Raw genomic sequence first — 21,967 nt, 5'->3', positions numbered from 1 at the left:
GTCCCACACACACACAGAGTCTCTCACTGGGGTACAGTCCCACACACACACTCACACACAGACTATCACTGGGGTACAGTCCCACACACACAGAGACTCTCACTGGGGTACAGTCCCACCCACACACACACTCAGACTCTCACTTGGGTACAGTCCCACACACACACACACACACACACACACACAGACTCTCACTGGGGTACAGTCCCACACACACACACACACACACACACAGACTCTCACTGGGGTACAGTCCCCCCCCCCACACACACACACACACACAGACTCTCACTGGGGTACAGTCCCACAGACCCACACAGAGACTGTCACTGGGGTACAGTCCCACACACACACAGACTCTCACTGGGGTACAGTCCCACACACACACTGACTCTCACTGGGGTACAGTCCCACACACACACACACAGACTCTCACTGGGGTACAGTCCCACACACACACAGACTCTCACTGGGGTACAGTCCCACACACTCACACAGAGACACTCACTGGGGTACAGTCCCACACACACACACAGACTATCACTGGGGAACAGTCCCACACACACACACTGACTCTCACTGGGGTACAGTCCCACACACACACTCAGACTCTCACTGGGGTACAGTCCCACACACACACACACACAGAGACTCTCACTGGGGTACAGTCCCACACACACACACACACTCACACACACACACAGACTCTCACTGGTGTACAGTCCCACACACACACACAGACTCTCACTGGGGTACAGTCCCACACACACACACAGACTCTCACTGGGGTACAGTCCCACACACACACACACACAGACTCTCACTGGGGTACAGTCCCACACACACACAGACTCTCACTGGGGTACAGTCCCACTCACACACACAGACTCTCACTGGGGTACAGTCCCAGTCACACACACAGACTCTCACTGGGGTACAGTCCCACACACACGCACAGACTCTCACTGCGGTACAGTCCCACACACACACACACACACACACACAGACTCTCACTGGGGTACAGTCCCCCCGCCACACACACACACACAGACTCCCACTGTGGTACAGTCCCACACACACACGCGCACACAGACTCTCACTGGGGTACAGTCCCACACACACACGCACACGCACACACAGACTCTCACTGGGGTACAGTCCCACACACATACACAGACTCCCACTGTGGTACAGTCCCCCCCCCCCACACACACACACAGACTCCCACTGGGGTACAGTCCCACACACACACACAGAGACTCTCACTGGTGTACAGTCCCTCACACACACACAGACTCTCACTGGGGTACAGTCCCACAAACACACACACAGACTCTCACTGGGGTACAGTCCCACACACACACACAGACTCTCACTGGGGTACAGTCCCACACACACACACACACACACACAGACTCTCACTGGGGTACTGGCCCATACACACACACAGACTCTCACTGGGGTACAGTCCCACACACACACACACACACACTCACTGACTCTCACTGGGGTGCAGTCCCACACATGCACACTGACTCTCACTGGGGTACAGTCCCACACACACACACACACACACACACACACACACACACACACAGACTATCACTGGGGAACAGTCCCACACACACACAGACTCTCACTGGGGTACAGTCCCACACACACACACTCACACACACACACACTCTCACTGGGGTACAGTCCCACACACACACAGACTCTCACTGGGGTACAGTCCCACACACACACACACAGACTCTCACTGGGTTACAGTCCCACAAACACACACAGACTCTCACTGGGGTACAGTCCCACACACACACACACAGACTCTCACTGGGGTACAGTCCCACACACACACTCACACACAGACTATCACTGGGGTATAGTCCCACACACACAAAGACTCTCACTGGGGTACAGTCCCACAGACTCACACAGAGACTCTCACTGGGGTACAGTCCCACACACACACTCACACACAGACTATCACTGGGGTACAGTCCCACACACACACACAGACTCTCACTGGGATACAGTCCCACAGATTCACACAGAGACTCTCACTGGGGTACAGTCCCACACACACACACAGAGACTCTCACTGGGGTACAGTCCCCCACACACACACACACAGGCTCTCACTGGGGTACAGTCCCACACACACACAGACTCTCACTGGGGTACAGTCCCACACACACACACAGACTCTCACTGGGGTACAGTCCCACACACACACACACAGACTCTCACTGGGGTACAGTCCCACACACACGCACAGACTCTCACTGGGGTACAGTCCCACACACACACACACACACACACAGACTCTCACTGGGGTACAGTCCCACACACACACACACACACACACAGACTCTCACTGGGGTACAGTCCCCCCCCCACCCACAGACTCTCACTGGGGTACAGTCCCACACACACACACACAGACTCTCACTGGGGTACTGTCCCATACACACACACACATACTCTCACTGGGGTACAGTCCCACACACACACACACAGACTCTCACTGGGGTACAGTCCCACACACACACACACACACAGACTCTCACTGGGGTACAGTCCCACACACACACACACACAGACTCTCACTGGGGTACAGTCCCACACACACACACAGACTCTCACTGGCGTAAAGTCCCACACACACAGTCACACACAGACTATCACTGGGGTACAGTCCCACACACACACAGACTCTCACTGGGGTACAGTCCCACCCACACACACACTCAGACTCTCACTGGGGTACAGTCCCACACACACACACACACACACACACACAGACTCTCACTGGGGTACAGTCCCACACACACACACACACACACACACACACACACACAGACTCTCACTGGGGTACAGTCCCCCCCCCACACACACACACACACACACAGACTCTCACTGGGGTACAGTCCCACAGACCCACACAGAGACTGTCACTGGGGTACAGTCCCACACACACACAGACTCTCACTGGGGTACAGTCCCACACACACACTGACTCTCACTGGGGTACAGTCCCACACACACACACACAGACTCTCACTGGGGTACAGTCCCACACACACACAGACTCTCACTGGGGTACAGTCCCACACACTCACACAGAGACACTCACTGGGGTACAGTCCCACACACACACACAGACTATCACTGGGGAACAGTCCCACACACACACACTGACTCTCACTGGGGTACAGTCCCACACACACACTCAGACTCTCACTGGGGTACAGTCCCACACACACACACACACAGAGACTCTCACTGGGGTACAGTCCCACACACACACACACACTCACACACACACACAGACTCTCACTGGTGTACAGTCCCACACACACTCACACAGACACTCTCACTGGGGTACAGTCCCACACACACACACAGACTCTCACTGGGGTACAGTCCCACACACACACACACACAGACTCTCACTGGGGTACAGTCCCACACACACACAGACTCTCACTGGGGTACAGTCCCACTCACACACACAGACTCTCACTGGGGTACAGTCCCACTCACACACACAGACTCTCACTGGGGTACAGTCCCACACACACGCACAGACTCTCACTGGGGTACAGTCCCACACACACACACACACACACACAGACTCTCACTGGGGTACAGTCCCCCCCCCACACACACACACACAGACTCCCACTGTGGTACAGTCCCACACACACGCGCGCACACAGACTCTCACTGGGGTACAGTCCCACACACACACGCACACGCACACACAGACTCTCACTGGGGTACAGTCCCACACACATACACAGACTCCCACTGGTGTACAGTCCCACACACACACACACACTCTCACTGGGGTACAGTCCCACACACAGACTCACACACAGACTATCACTGGGGTATAGTCCCACACACAAAGACTCTCACTGGGGTACAGTCCCACAGACTCACACAGAGACTCTCACTGGGGTACAGTCCCACACACACACTCACACACAGACTATCACTGGGGTACAGTCCCACACACACACACAGACTCTCACTGGGGTACAGTCCCACACACACACACACACAGACTCTCACTGGGGTACAGTCCCACACACACACAGACTCTCACTGGGGTACAGTCCCACTCACACACACAGACTCTCACTGGGGTACAGTCCCACACACACACACACACAGACTCTCACTGGGGTACAGTCCCACACACACGCACAGACTCTCACTGGGGTACAGTCCCACACACACACACACACACACACACACAGACTCTCACTGGGGTACAGTCCCACACACACACACACACAGACTCTCACTGGGGTACAGTCCCACACACACACAGACTCTCACTGGGGTACAGTCCCACTCACACACACAGACTCTCACTGGGGTACAGTCCCACACACACACACACACAGACTCTCACTGGGGTACAGTCCCACACACACGCACAGACTCTCACAGGGGTACAGTCCCCCCCCCCACACACACACACACAGACTCTCACTGGGGTACAGTCCCACACACACACACACACAGACTCCCACTGGGGTACAGTCCCACACACACACACAGAGACTCTCACTGGTGTACAGTCCCTCACACACACACAGAGTCTCACTGGGGTACAGTCCCACAAACACACACACAGACTCTCACTGGGGTACAGTCCCACACACACGCACAGACTCTCACTGGGGTACAGTCCCACACACACACACACACACACAGACTCTCACTGGGGTACAGTCCCCCCCCCCCCCCCCCACACACACACACACAGACTCCCACTGTGGTACAGTCCCACACACACACACAGACTCTCACTGGGGTACAGTCCCACAAACACACACACAGACTCTCACTGGGGTACAGTCCCACACACACGCACAGACTCCCACTGGGATACAGTCCCACACACACACACAGACTCTCACTGGGGTACAGTCCCACAAACACACACACAGACTCTCACTGGGGTACAGTCCCACACACACACACACAGACTCTCACTGGGGTACAGTCCCACACACACACACAGACTCTCACTGGGGTACAGTCCCCCCCCACACACACACACACAGACTCTCACTGGGGTACAGTCCCACACACACACACACACAGACTCTCACTGGGCTACAGTCCCACACACACACAGACTCTCACTGGTGTACAGTCCCACACACACACACACACACTCTCACTGGGGTACAGTCCCACACACAGACTCACACACAGACTATCACTGGGGTATAGTCCCACACACAAAGACTCTCACTGGGGTACAGTCCCACAGACTCACACAGAGACTCTCACTGGGGTACAGTCCCACACACACACTCACACACAGACTATCACTGGGGTACAGTCCCACACACACACACAGACTCTCACTGGGGTGCAGTCCCACAGACTCACACAGAGACTCTCACTGGGGTACAGTCCCACACACACCCACAGACTCTCACTGGGGTACAGTCCCACACACACACACGCACAGGCTCTCACTGGGGTACAGTCCCACACACACACACAGACTCTCACTGGGGTACAGTCCCATACACACACACACACACACACAGACTCTCACTGGGGTACAGTCCCACACACACACACACAGACTCTCACTGGGGTACAGTCCCACACACACACACACACAGACTCTCACTGGGGTACAGTCCCATACACACACACACAGACTCTCACTGGGGTACAGTCCCACACACACACACAGACTCTCACTGGGGTACAGTCCCACACACACACACACAGACTCTCACTGGGGTACAGTCCCACACACACGCACAGACTCTCACTGGGGTACAGTCCCACACACACACACACACACACACACACACAGACTCTCACTGGGGTACAGTCCCCCCCCCCACACACAGACTCTCACTGGGGTACAGTCCCACACACACACACACACACACACACTCTCACTGGGGTACTGTCCCACACACACACACAGACTCTCACTGGGGTACAGTCCCCCCCACACACACACAGACTCTTACTGGGGTACAGTCCCACACACACACACACAGACTCTCACTGGGGTACAGTCCCATACACACACACACAAAATCTCACTGGGGTACAGTCCCACACACACACACAGACTCTCACTGGGGTACAGTCCCACACACACACACACACACACAGACTCTCACTGGGGTACTGGCCCATACACACACACTGACTCTCACTGGGGTACAGTCCCACACACACACACACACACACACACACACAGACTATCACTGGGGAACAGTCCCCCACACACACAGACTCTCACTGGGGTACAGTCCCACACACACACTCACACACACACACACTCTCACTGGGGTACAGTCCCACACACACACAGACTCTCACTGGGGTACAGTCCCACACACACACACACAGACTCTCACTGGGTTACAGTCCCACAAACACACACAGACTCTCACTGGGGTACAGTCCCACACACACACACACAGACTCTCACTGGGGTACAGTCCCACACACACACTCACACACAGACTATCACTGGGGTATAGTCCCACACACACAAAGACTCTCACTGGGGTACAGTCCCACAGACTCACACAGAGACTCTCACTGGGGTACAGTCCCACACACACTCACACAGAGACTCTCACTGGGGTAGAGTCCCACACACACACAGACTCTCACTGGGGTACAGTCCCACACACAGACTCTCACTGGGGTACAGTCCCACACACACACACAGACTCTCACTGGGGTACAGTCCCACACACACACACACACAGACTCTCACTGGGGTACAGTCCCACACACACACACAGAGACTCTCACTGGGGTACAGTCCCACACACACACACACAGACTCTCACTGGGGTACAGTCCCACACACACACACACACACACAGACTCTCACTGGGGTACAGTCCCACACACACACTCACACACAGACTCTCACTGGCGTAAAGTCCCACACACACAGTCACACACAGACTATCACTGGGGTACAGTCCCACACACACACAGACTCTCACTGGGGTACAGTCCCACCCACACACACACTCAGACTCTCACTGGGGTACAGTCCCACACACACACACACACACACACACACACAGACTCTCACTGGGGTACAGTCCCACACACACACACACACACACACACACACACACACACAGACTCTCACTGGGGTACAGTCCCCCCCCCCCCCCCCCCACACACACACACACAGACTCTCACTGGGGTACAGTCCCACAGACCCACACAGAGACTGTCACTGGGGTACAGTCCCACACACACACAGACTCTCACTGGGGTACAGTCCCACACACACACTGACTCTCACTGGGGTACAGTCCCACACACACACACAGACTCTCACTGGGGTACAGTCCCACACACACACAGACTCTCACTGGGGTACAGTCCCACACACTCACACAGAGACACTCACTGGGGTACAGTCCCACACACACACACAGACTATCACTGGGGAACAGTCCCACACACACACACTGACTCTCACTGGGGTACAGTCCCACACACACACTCAGACTCTCACTGGGGTACAGTCCCACACACACACACACACAGAGACTCTCACTGGGGTACAGTCCCACACACACACACACACTCACACACACACACAGACTCTCACTGGTGTACAGTCCCACACACACTCACACAGACACTCTCACTGGGGTACAGTCCCACACACACACACAGACTCTCACTGGGGTACAGTCCCACACACACACACACACAGACTCTCACTGGGGTACAGTCCCACACACACACAGACTCTCACTGGGGTACAGTCCCACTCACACACACAGACTCTCACTGGGGTACAGTCCCACTCACACACACAGACTCTCACTGGGGTACAGTCCCACACACACGCACAGACTCTCACTGGGGTACAGTCCCACACACACACACACACACACACAGACTCTCACTGGGGTACAGTCCCCCCCCCACACACACACACACAGACTCCCACTGTGGTACAGTCCCACACACACACGCGCACACAGACTCTCACTGGGGTACAGTCCCACACACACACGCACACGCACACACAGACTCTCACTGGGGTACAGTCCCACACACATACACAGACTCCCACTGGTGTACAGTCCCACACACACACACACACTCTCACTGGGGTACAGTCCCACACACAGACTCACACACAGACTATCACTGGGGTATAGTCCCACACACAAAGACTCTCACTGGGGTACAGTCCCACAGACTCACACAGAGACTCTCACTGGGGTACAGTCCCACACACACACTCACACACAGACTATCACTGGGGTACAGTCCCACACACACACACAGACTCTCACTGGGGTACAGTCCCACACACACACACACACAGACTCTCACTGGGGTACAGTCCCACACACACACAGACTCTCACTGGGGTACAGTCCCACTCACACACACAGACTCTCACTGGGGTACAGTCCCACACACACACACACACAGACTCTCACTGGGGTACAGTCCCACACACACGCACAGACTCTCACTGGGGTACAGTCCCACACACACACACACACACACACACACAGACTCTCACTGGGGTACAGTCCCACACACACACACACACAGACTCTCACTGGGGTACAGTCCCACACACACACAGACTCTCACTGGGGTACAGTCCCACTCACACACACAGACTCTCACTGGGGTACAGTCCCACACACACACACACACAGACTCTCACTGGGGTACAGTCCCACACACACGCACAGACTCTCACAGGGGTACAGTCCCCCCCCCCCCCACACACACACACAGACTCTCACTGGGGTACAGTCCCACACACACACACACACAGACTCCCACTGGGGTACAGTCCCACACACACACACAGAGACTCTCACTGGTGTACAGTCCCTCACACACACACAGAGTCTCACTGGGGTACAGTCCCACAAACACACACACAGACTCTCACTGGGGTACAGTCCCACACACACGCACAGACTCTCACTGGGGTACAGTCCCACACACACACACACACACACAGACTCTCACTGGGGTACAGTCCCCCCCCCCCCCACACACACACACACAGACTCCCACTGTGGTACAGTCCCACACACACACACAGACTCTCACTGGGGTACAGTCCCACAAACACACACACAGACTCTCACTGGGGTACAGTCCCACACACACGCACAGACTCCCACTGGGATACAGTCCCACACACACACACACACAGACTCTCACTGGGGTACAGTCCCACACACACACAGACTCTCACTGGGGTACAGTCCCACTCACACACACAGACTCTCACTGGGGTACAGTCCCACACACACACACACACAGACTCTCACTGGGGTACAGTCCCACACACACGCACAGACTCTCACAGGGGTACAGTCCCCCCCCACACACACACACACACAGACTCTCACTGGGGTACAGTCCCACACACACACACACACAGACTCCCACTGGGGTACAGTCCCACACACACACACAGAGACTCTCACTGGTGTACAGTCCCTCACACACACACAGAGTCTCACTGGGGTACAGTCCCACAAACACACACACAGACTCTCACTGGGGTACAGTCCCACACACACGCACAGACTCTCACTGGGGTACAGTCCCACACACACACACACACACACACAGACTCTCACTGGGGTACAGTCCCCCCCCCCCCCACACACACACACACAGACTCCCACTGTGGTACAGTCCCACACACACACACAGACTCTCACTGGGGTACAGTCCCACACACACACACACAGACTCTCACTGGGGTACAGTCCCACACACACACACAGACTCTCACTGGGGTACAGTCCCCCCCCACACACACACACACAGACTCTCACTGGGGTACAGTCCCACACACACACACACACAGACTCTCACTGGGCTACAGTCCCACACACACACAGACTCTCACTGGTGTACAGTCCCACACACACACACACACTCTCACTGGGGTACAGTCCCACACACAGACTCACACACAGACTATCACTGGGGTATAGTCCCACACACAAAGACTCTCACTGGGGTACAGTCCCACAGACTCACACAGAGACTCTCACTGGGGTACAGTCCCACACACACACTCACACACAGACTATCACTGGGGTACAGTCCCACACACACACACAGACTCTCACTGGGGTGCAGTCCCACAGACTCACACAGAGACTCTCACTGGGGTACAGTCCCACACACACCCACAGACTCTCACTGGGGTACAGTCCCACACACACACACGCACAGGCTCTCACTGGGGTACAGTCCCACACACACACACAGACTCTCACTGGGGTACAGTCCCATACACACACACACACACACACAGACTCTCACTGGGGTACAGTCCCACACACACACACACAGACTCTCACTGGGGTACAGTCCCACACACACACACACAGACTCTCACTGGGGTACAGTCCCACACACACACACAGACTCTCACTGGGGTACAGTCCCACACACACACACACAGACTCTCACTGGGGTACAGTCCCACACACACGCACAGACTCTCACTGGGGTACAGTCCCACACACACACAGACTCTCACTGGGGTACAGTCCCACACACACACAGACTCTCACTGGGGTACAGTCCCACACACACACACACACACACACACACTCTCACTGGGGTACTGTCCCACACACACACACAGACTCTCACTGGGGTACAGTCCCCCCCACACACACACAGACTCTTACTGGGGTACAGTCCCACACACACACACACAGACTCTCACTGGGTACAGTCCCATACACACACACACAAAATCTCACTGGGGTACAGTCCCACACACACACACAGACTCTCACTGGGGTACAGTCCCACACACACACACTCACACACAGACTCTCACTGGGGTACTGGCCCATACACACACACTGACTCTCACTGGGGTACAGTCCCACACACACACACACACACACACACACACAGACTATCACTGGGGAACAGTCCCACACACACACAGACTCTCACTGGGGTACAGTCCCACACACACACTCACACACACACACACTCTCACTGGGGTACAGTCCCACACACACACAGACTCTCACTGGGGTACAGTCCCACACACACACACACAGACTCTCACTGGGTTACAGTCCCACAAACACACACAGACTCTCACTGGGGTACAGTCCCACACACACACACACAGACTCTCACTGGGGTACAGTCCCACACACACACTCACACACAGACTATCACTGGGGTATAGTCCCACACACACAAAGACTCTCACTGGGGTACAGTCCCACAGACTCACACAGAGACTCTCACTGGGGTACAGTCCCACACACACACTCACACACAGACTATCACTGGGGTACAGTCCCACACACACACACAGACTCTCACTGGGGTACAGTCCCACAGACTCACACAGAGACTCTCACTGGGGTACAGTCCCACACACACACTCACACACAGACTATCACTGGGGTACAGTCCCCCCCACACACACACACAGACTCTCACTGGGGTACAGTCCCACACACACACAGACTCTCACTGGGGTACAGTCCCACACACACACACAGACTCTCACTGGGGTACAGTCCCCCACACACACACACAGACTCTCACTGGGGTACAGTCCCACACACACACACACACAGACTCTCACTGGGGTACAGTCCCACACACACGCACAGACTCTCACTGGGGTACAGTCCCACACACACACACACACACACACACACAGACTCTCACTGGGGTACAGTCCCCCCCCCACCCACAGACTCTCACTGGGGTACAGTCCCACACACACGCACAGACTCTCACTGGGGTACAGTCCCACACACACACACACACACACACACACACACAGACTCTCACTGGGGTACAGTCCCCCCCCCACACACAGACTCTCACTGGGGTACAGTCCCACACACACACACACACACACACAGACTCTCACTGGGGTACTGTCCCACACACACACACAGACTCTCACTGGGGTACAGTCCCCCCCACACACACACAGACTCTCACTGGGGTACAGTCCCACACACACACACACAGACTCTCACTGGGGTACAGTCCCATACACACACACACAAACTCTCACTGGGGTACAGTCCCACACACACACACAGACTCTCACTGGGGTACAGTCCCACACACACACACACACACACACACACAGACTATCACTGGGGAACAGTCCCACACACACACAGACTCTCACTGGGGTACAGTCCCACACACACACTCACACAGACACACACTCTCACTGGGGTACAGTCCCACACACACACTGACTCTCACTGGGGTGCAGTCCCACACATGCACACAGACTCTCACTGGGGTACAGTCCCACACACACACACACAGACTCTCACTGGGGTACAGTCCCACACACACACACACAGACTCTCACTGGGGTACAGTCCCACACACACACACAGACTCTCACTGGGGTACAGTCCCACACACACACAGACAGACTCTCACTGGGGTACAGTCCCACACGCACACACACACACACACACAGACTATCACTGGGGAACAGTCCCACACACACACAGACTCTCACTGGAGTACAGTCCCACACACACACACACACACAGAGACTCTCACTGGGGTACAGTCCCACACACACACACACACAGACTCTCACTGGGGTACAGTCCCACACACACACACAGACTATCACTGGGGAACAGTCCCACACACACACACTGACTCTCACTGGGGTACAGTCCTCCACACATCACACAGACACTCTCACTGGGGTACAGTCCCACACACACACACACACAGAGACTCTCACTGGGGTACAGTCCCACACACACACACACAGGCTCTCACTGGGGTACAGTCCCACACGCACACAGACTCTCACTGGGGTACAGTCCCACACACACACACAGACTCTCACTGGGGTACAGTCCCCCCCACACACACAGACTCTCACTGGGGTACAGTCCCACACACACACACACAGACTCTCACTGGGGTACAGTCCCACACACACACACAGACTCTCACTGGGGTACAGTCCCACACACACACACACAGACTCTCACTGGGGTACAGTCCCCCACACACGCACATACTCTCACTGGGGTATAGTCCCACACAAACTCACACAGGGACTCTCACTGGGGTACAGTCCCACACACACACTCACACACAGACTATCACTGGGGTACAGTCCCACACACACACAGAGACTCTCACTGGGGTACAGTCCCACACACACACAGACTCTCACTGGGGTACAGTCCCACACACACACAGACTCTCACTGGGGTACAGTCCCACACACACACAGACTCTCACTGGGGTACAGTCCCACACACACACACAGACTCTCACTGGCGTAAAGTCCCACACACACAGTCACACACAGACTATCACTGGGGTACAGTCCCACACACACACAGAGTCTCTCACTGGGGTACAGTCCCACACACACACTCACACACAGACTATCACTGGGGTACAGTCCCACACACACACAGACTCTCACTGGGGTACAGTCCCACCCACACACACACACAGACTCTCACTGGGGTACAGTCCCCCCCCCCACCCACAGACTCTCACTGGGGTACAGTCCCACACACACAGACTCTCACTGGGGTACTGTCCCATACACACACACACACACACAGACTCTCACTGGGGTACAGTCCCACACACACACACACAGACTCTCACTGGGGTACAGTCCCACACACACACACACAGACTCTCACTGGGGTACAGTCCCACACACACACACACAGACTCTCACTGGGGTACAGTCCCACACACACACACACACACACACACACAGAGACTATCACTGGGGAACAGTCCCACACACACACAGACTCTCACTGGAGTAGAGTCCCACACACACACACACAGACTCTCACTGGGGTACAGTCCCACACACACACACACACAGACTCTCACTGGGGTACAGTCCCACACACACACACACACAGAGACTCTCACTGGGGTACAGTCCCACACACACACACACAGGATCTCACTGGGGTACAGTCCCACACGCACACGGACTCTCACTGGGGTACAGTCCCACACACACACACAGACTCTCACTGGGGTACAGTCCCCCACACACACACAGACTCTCACTGGGGTACAGTCCCACACACACACACACAGACTCTCACTGGGGTACAGTCCCACACACACACACAGACTCTCACTGGGGTACAGTCCCACACACACACACACAGACTCTCACTGGGGTACAGTCCCCCACACACGCACATACTCTCACTGGGGTATAGTCCCACACACACTCACACAGGGACTCTCACTGGGGTACAGTCCCACACACACACTCACACACAGACTATCACTGGGGTACAGTCCCACACACACACAGAGACTCTCACTGGGGTACAGTCCCACACACACACACACAGACTCTCACTGGGGTACAGTCCCACACACACACACACACAGAGACTCTCACTGGGGTACAGTCCCACACACACACACAGACTCTCACTGGGGTACAGTCCCACACACACACACACAGACTCTCACTGGGGTACAGTCCCACACACACACACAGACTCTCACTGGGGTACAGTCCCACACACACACACACAGACTCTCACTGGGGTACAGTCCCACACGCACACACACACACACACACAGACTATCACTGGGGAACAGTCCCACACACACACAGACTCTCACTGGAGTACAGTCCCACACACACACACACACACAGAGACTCTCACTGGGGTACAGTCCCACACACACACACACACAGACTCTCACTGGGGTACAGTCCCACACACACACACAGACTATCACTGGGGAACAGTCCCACACACACACACTGACTCTCACTGGGGTACAGTCCTCCACACATCACACAGACACTCTCACTGGGGTACAGTCCCACACACACACACACACAGAGACTCTCACTGGGGTACAGTCCCACACACACACACACAGGCTCTCACTGGGGTACAGTCCCACACGCACACAGACTCTCACTGGGGTACAGTCCCACACACACACACAGACTCTCACTGGGGTACAGTCCCCCCCACACACACAGACTCTCACTGGGGTACAGTCCCACACACACACACACAGACTCTCACTGGGGTACAGTCCCACACACACACACAGACTCTCACTGGGGTACAGTCCCACACACACACACACAGACTCTCACTGGGGTACAGTCCCCCACACACGCACATACTCTCACTGGGGTATAGTCCCACACACACTCACACAGGGACTCTCACTGGGGTACAGTCCCACACACACACTCACACACAGACTATCACTGGGGTACAGTCCCACACACACACAGAGACTCTCACTGGGGTACAGTCCCACACACACACACACAGACTCTCACTGGGGTACAGTCCCACACACACACAGACTCTCACTGGGGTACAGTCCCACACACACACAGACTCTCACTGGGGTACAGTCCCACACACACACAGACTCTCACTGGGGTACAGTCCCACACACACACAGACTCTCACTGGGGTACAGTCCCACACACACACACAGACTCTCACTGGCGTAAAGTCCCACACACACAGTCACACACAGACTATCACTGGGGTACAGTCCCACACACACACAGAGTCTCTCACTGGGGTACAGTCCCACACACACACTCACACACAGACTATCACTGGGGTACAGTCCCACACACACACAGACTCTCACTGGGGTACAGTCCCACCCACACACACACACAGACTCTCACTGGGGTACAGTCCCCCCCCCCACCCACAGACTCTCACTGGGGTACAGTCCCACACACACAGACTCTCACTGGGGTACAGTCCCACACACACACACACAGACTCTCACTGGGGTACAGTCCCACACACACACACACAGACTCTCACTGGGGTACAGTCCCACACACACACACACAGACTCTCACTGGGGTACAGTCCCACACACACACACACACACACACACACACACAGAGACTATCACTGGGGAACAGTCCCACACACACACAGACTCTCACTGGAGTAGAGTCCCACACACACACACAGAGACTCTCACTGGGGTACAGTCCCACACACACACACACACAGACTCTCACTGGGGTACAGTCCCACACACACACACAGACTCTCACTGGGGTACAGTCCCACACACACTCACACAGACACTCTCACTGGGGTACAGTCCCACACACACTCACACAGACACTCTCACTGGGGTACAGTCCCACACACACACACACACAGAGACTCTCACTGGGGTACAGTCCCACACACACACACACAGGCTCTCACTGGGGTACAGTCCCACACGCACACAGACTCTCACTGGGGTACAGTCCCACACACACACACAGACTCTCACTGGGGTACAGTCCCCCACACACACACAGACTCTCACTGGGGTACAGTCCCACACACACACACACAGACTCTCACTGGGGTACAGTCCCACACACACACACAGACTCTTACTGGGGTACAGTCCCACACACACACACACAGACTCTCACTGGGGTACAGTCCCCCACACACGCACATACTCTCACTGGGGTATAGTCCCACACACACTCACACAGGGACTCTCACTGGGGTACAGTCCCACACACACACTCACACACAGACTATCACTGGGGTACAGTCCCACACACACACAGAGACTCTCACTGGGGTACAGTCCCACACACACACACACAGACTCTCACTGGGGTACAGTCCCACACACACACACACACAGAGACTCTCACTGGGGTACAGTCCCACACACACACAGACTCTCACTGCGGTACAGTCCCACACACACACACAGACTCTCACTGGCGTAAAGTCCCACACACACCGTCACACACAGACTATCACTGGGGTACAGTCCCACACACACACACACACACACACACACACCCACACAGAGACTCTCACTGGGGTACAGTCCCACACACACACACACACACACACAGACTCTCACTGGGGTACAGTCCCCCCCCCCCCCCCACACACACACACAGACTCTCACTGTGGTACAGTCCCACAGACCCACACAGAGACTGTCACTGGGGTACAGTCCCACACACACACAGACTCTCACTGGGGTACAGTCCCACACACACACTGACTCTCACTGGGGTACAGTCCCACACACACACAAACAGACTCTCACTGGGGTACAGTCCCACACACACACAGACTCTCACTGGGGTACAGTCCCACACACTCACACAGAGACACTCACTGGGGTACAGTCCCACACACACACACAGTCTATCACTGGGGAACAGTCCCACACGCACACACTGACTCTCACTGGGGTACAGTCCCACACACACACTCAGACTCTCACTGGGGTACAGTCCCACACACACACACACACACAGACTCTCACTGGGGTACAGTCCCACACACACACACACACACACACACACAGACTCTCACTGGGGTACAGTCCCACACACACTCACACAGACACTCTCACTGGGGTACAGTCCCACACCCACACACACACACAGACTCTCACTGGGGTACAGTCCCACACACACACAGACTCTCACTGGGGTACAGTCCCACTCACACACACACACAGACTCTCACTGGGGTCCAGTCCCACACACACACGCACAGACTCTCACTGGGGTACAGTCCCACACACACCCACACACACACACACAGACTCTCACTGGGGTACAGTCCCCCCCCCACACACACACACACAGACTCCCACTGTGGTACAGTCCCACACACACACGCACACACAGACTCTCACTGGGGTACAGTCCCACACACACACGCACACGCACACACAGACTCTCACTGGGGTACAGTCCCACACACATACACAGACTCCCACTGTGGTACAGTCCCCCACACACACACACACACACAGACTCCCACTGGGGTACAGTCCCACACACACACACAGAGACTCTCACTGGTGTACAGTCCCTCACACACACACAGACTCTCACTGGGGTACAGTCCCACAAACACACACACAGACTCTCACTGGGGTACAGTCCCACACACACGCACAGACTCTCACTGGGGTACAGTCCCACACACACACACACACACACACAGACTCTCACTGGGGTACAGTCCCCCCCCCCACACACACACAGACTCCCACTGTGGTACAGTCCCACACACACACACTGACTCTCACTGGGGTACAGTCCCACAAACACACACACAGACTCTCACTGGGGTACAGTCCCACACACACGCACAGACTCCCACTGGGGTACAGTCCCACACACACACACACACAGACTCTCACTGGGGTACAGTCCCACACACACACACACAGACTCTCACTGGGGTACAGTCCCACACACACACACACACAGACTCTCACTGGGGTACAGTCCCATACACACACACACAGACTCTCACTGGGGTACAGTCCCACACACACACACAGACTCTCACTGGGGTACAGTCCCACACACACACACACAGACTCTCACTGGGGTACAGTCCCACACACATGCACAGACTCTCACTGGGGTACAGTCCCACACACACACACAGACTCTCACTGGGGTACAGTCCCACACACACACAGACTCTCACTGGGGTACAGTCCCACACACACACAGACTCTCACTGGGGTACAGTCCCACACACACACAGACTCTCACTGGGGTACAGTCCCACACACACACACAGACTCTCACTGGCGTAAAGTCCCACACACACAGTCACACACAGACTATCACTGGGGTACAGTCCCACACACACACAGAGTCTCTCACTGGGGTACAGTCCCACACACACACTCACACACAGACTATCACTGGGGTACAGTCCCACACACACACAGACTCTCACTGGGGTACAGTCCCACCCACACACACACACAGACTCTCACTGGGGTACAGTCCCCCCCCCCCACCCACAGACTCTCACTGGGGTACAGTCCCACACACACAGACTCTCACTGGGGTACTGTCCCATACACACACACACACACACAGACTCTCACTGGGGTACAGTCCCACACACACACACACAGACTCTCACTGGGGTACAGTCCCACACACACACACACAGACTCTCACTGGGGTACAGTCCCACACACACACACACAGACTCTCACTGGGGTACAGTCCCACACACACACACACACACACACACACAGAGACTATCACTGGGGAACAGTCCCACACACACACAGACTCTCACTGGAGTAGAGTCCCACACACACACACAGAGACTCTCACTGGGGTACAGTCCCACACACACACACACACAGACTCTCACTGGGGTACAGTCCCACACACACACAGACTCTCACTGGGGTACAGTCCCACACACAGACTCTCACTGGGGTACAGTCCCACACACACTCACACAGACACTCTCACTGGGGTACAGTCCCACACACACTCACACAGACACTCTCACTGGGGTACAGTCCCACACACACACACACACAGAGACTCTCACTGGGGTACAGTCCCACACACACACACACAGGCTCTCACTGGGGTACAGTCCCACACGCACACAGACTCTCACTGGGGTACAGTCCCACACACACACACAGACTCTCACTGGGGTACAGTCCCCCACACACACACAGACTCTCACTGGGGTACAGTCCCACACACACACACACAGACTCTCACTGGGGTACAGTCCCACACACACACACAGACTCTCACTGGGGTACAGTCCCACACACACACACACAGACTCTCACTGGGGTACAGTCCCCCACACACGCACATACTCTCACTGGGGTATAGTCCCACACACACTCACACAGGGACTCTCACTGGGGTACAGTCCCACACACACACTCACACACAGACTATCACTGGGGTACAGTCCCACACACACACAGAGACTCTCACTGGGGTACAGTCCCACACACACACACACAGACTCTCACTGGGGTACAGTCCCACACACACACACACACAGAGACTCTCACTGGGGTACAGTCCCACACACACACACACACACAGACTCTCACTGCGGTACAGTCCCACACACACACACAGACTCTCACTGGCGTAAAGTCCCACACACACCGTCACACACAGACTATCACTGGGGTACAGTCCCACACACACACACACACACACACACCCACACAGAGACTCTCACTGGGGTACAGTCCCCCCCCCCCCCTCCCCCACACACACACACACAGACTCTCACTGTGGTACAGTCCCACAGACCCACACAGAGACTGTCACTGGGGTACAGTCCCACACACACACAGACTCTCACTGGGGTACAGTCCCACACACACACTGACTCTCACTGGGGTACAGTCCCACACACACACACACAGACTCTCACTGGGGTACAGTCCCACACACACACAGACTCTCACTGGGGTACAGTCCCACACACTCACACAGAGACACTCACTGGGGTACAGTCCCACACACACACACAGTCTATCACTGGGGAACAGTCCCACACGCACACACTGACTCTCACTGGGGTACAGTCCCACACACACACTCAGACTCTCACTGGGGTACAGTCCCACACACACACACACACACAGACTCTCACTGGGGTACAGTCCCACACACACACACACACACACACACACACACAGACTCTCACTGGTGTACAGTCCCACACACACTCACACAGACACTCTCACTGGGGTACAGTCCCACACCCACACACACACACAGACTCTCACTGGGGTACAGTCCCACACACACACAGACTCTCACTGGGGTACAGTCCCACTCACACACACACACAGACTCTCACTGGGGTCCAGTCCCACACACACACGCACAGACTCTCACTGGGGTACAGTCCCACACACACCCACACACACACACACAGACTCTCACTGGGGTACAGTCCCCCCCCCCCCACACACACACACAGATTCCCACTGTGGTACAGTCCCACACACACACGCACACACAGACTCTCACTGGGGTACAGTCCCACACACACACGCACACGCACACACAGACTCTCACTGGGGTACAGTCCCACACACATACACAGACTCCCACTGTGGTACAGTCCCCCACACACACACACACACACACAGACTCCCACTGGGGTACAGTCCCACACACACACACAGAGACTCTCACTGGTGTACAGTCCCTCACACACACACAGACTCTCACTGGGGTACAGTCCCACAAACACACACACAGACTCTCACTGGGGTACAGTCCCACACACACGCACAGACTCTCACTGGGGTACAGTCCCACACACACACACACACACACAGACTCTCACTGGGGTACAGTCCCCCCCCCCCACACACACACAGACTCCCACTGTGGTACAGTCCCACACACACACACTGACTCTCACTGGGGTACAGTCCCACACACACACACACACACAGACTCTCACTGGGGTACAGTCCCACACACACGCACAGACTCCCACTGGGGTACAGTCCCACACACACACACACAGACTCTCACTGGGGTACAGTCCCACACACACACACAGACTCTCACTGGGGTACAGTCCCACACACACACACACAGACTCTCACTGGGGTACAGTCCCACACACATGCACAGACTCTCACTGGGGTACAGTCCCACACACACACACAGACTCTCACTGGGGTACAGTCCCACACACACACAGACTCTCACTGGGGTACAGTCCCACACACACACAGACTCTCACTGGGGTACAGTCCCACACACACACAGACTCTCACTGGGGTACAGTCCCACACACACACAGACTCTCACTGGGGTACAGTCCCACACACACACACAGACTCTCACTGGCGTAAAGTCCCACACACACAGTCACACACAGACTATCACTGGGGTACAGTCCCACACACACACAGAGTCTCTCACTGGGGTACAGTCCCACACACACACTCACACACAGACTATCACTGGGGTACAGTCCCACACACACACAGACTCTCACTGGGGTACAGTCCCACCCACACACACACACACAGACTCTCACTGGGGTAC

The sequence above is a fragment of the Chiloscyllium punctatum genome, chromosome 21, assembly GCF_047496795.1.
Source record: "Chiloscyllium punctatum isolate Juve2018m chromosome 21, sChiPun1.3, whole genome shotgun sequence".
Lineage (NCBI taxonomy): Eukaryota > Metazoa > Chordata > Chondrichthyes > Orectolobiformes > Hemiscylliidae > Chiloscyllium > Chiloscyllium punctatum.
The sequence above is the reverse complement of the archived record's forward strand: the minus strand, read 5'-3'. Positions refer to the sequence as shown.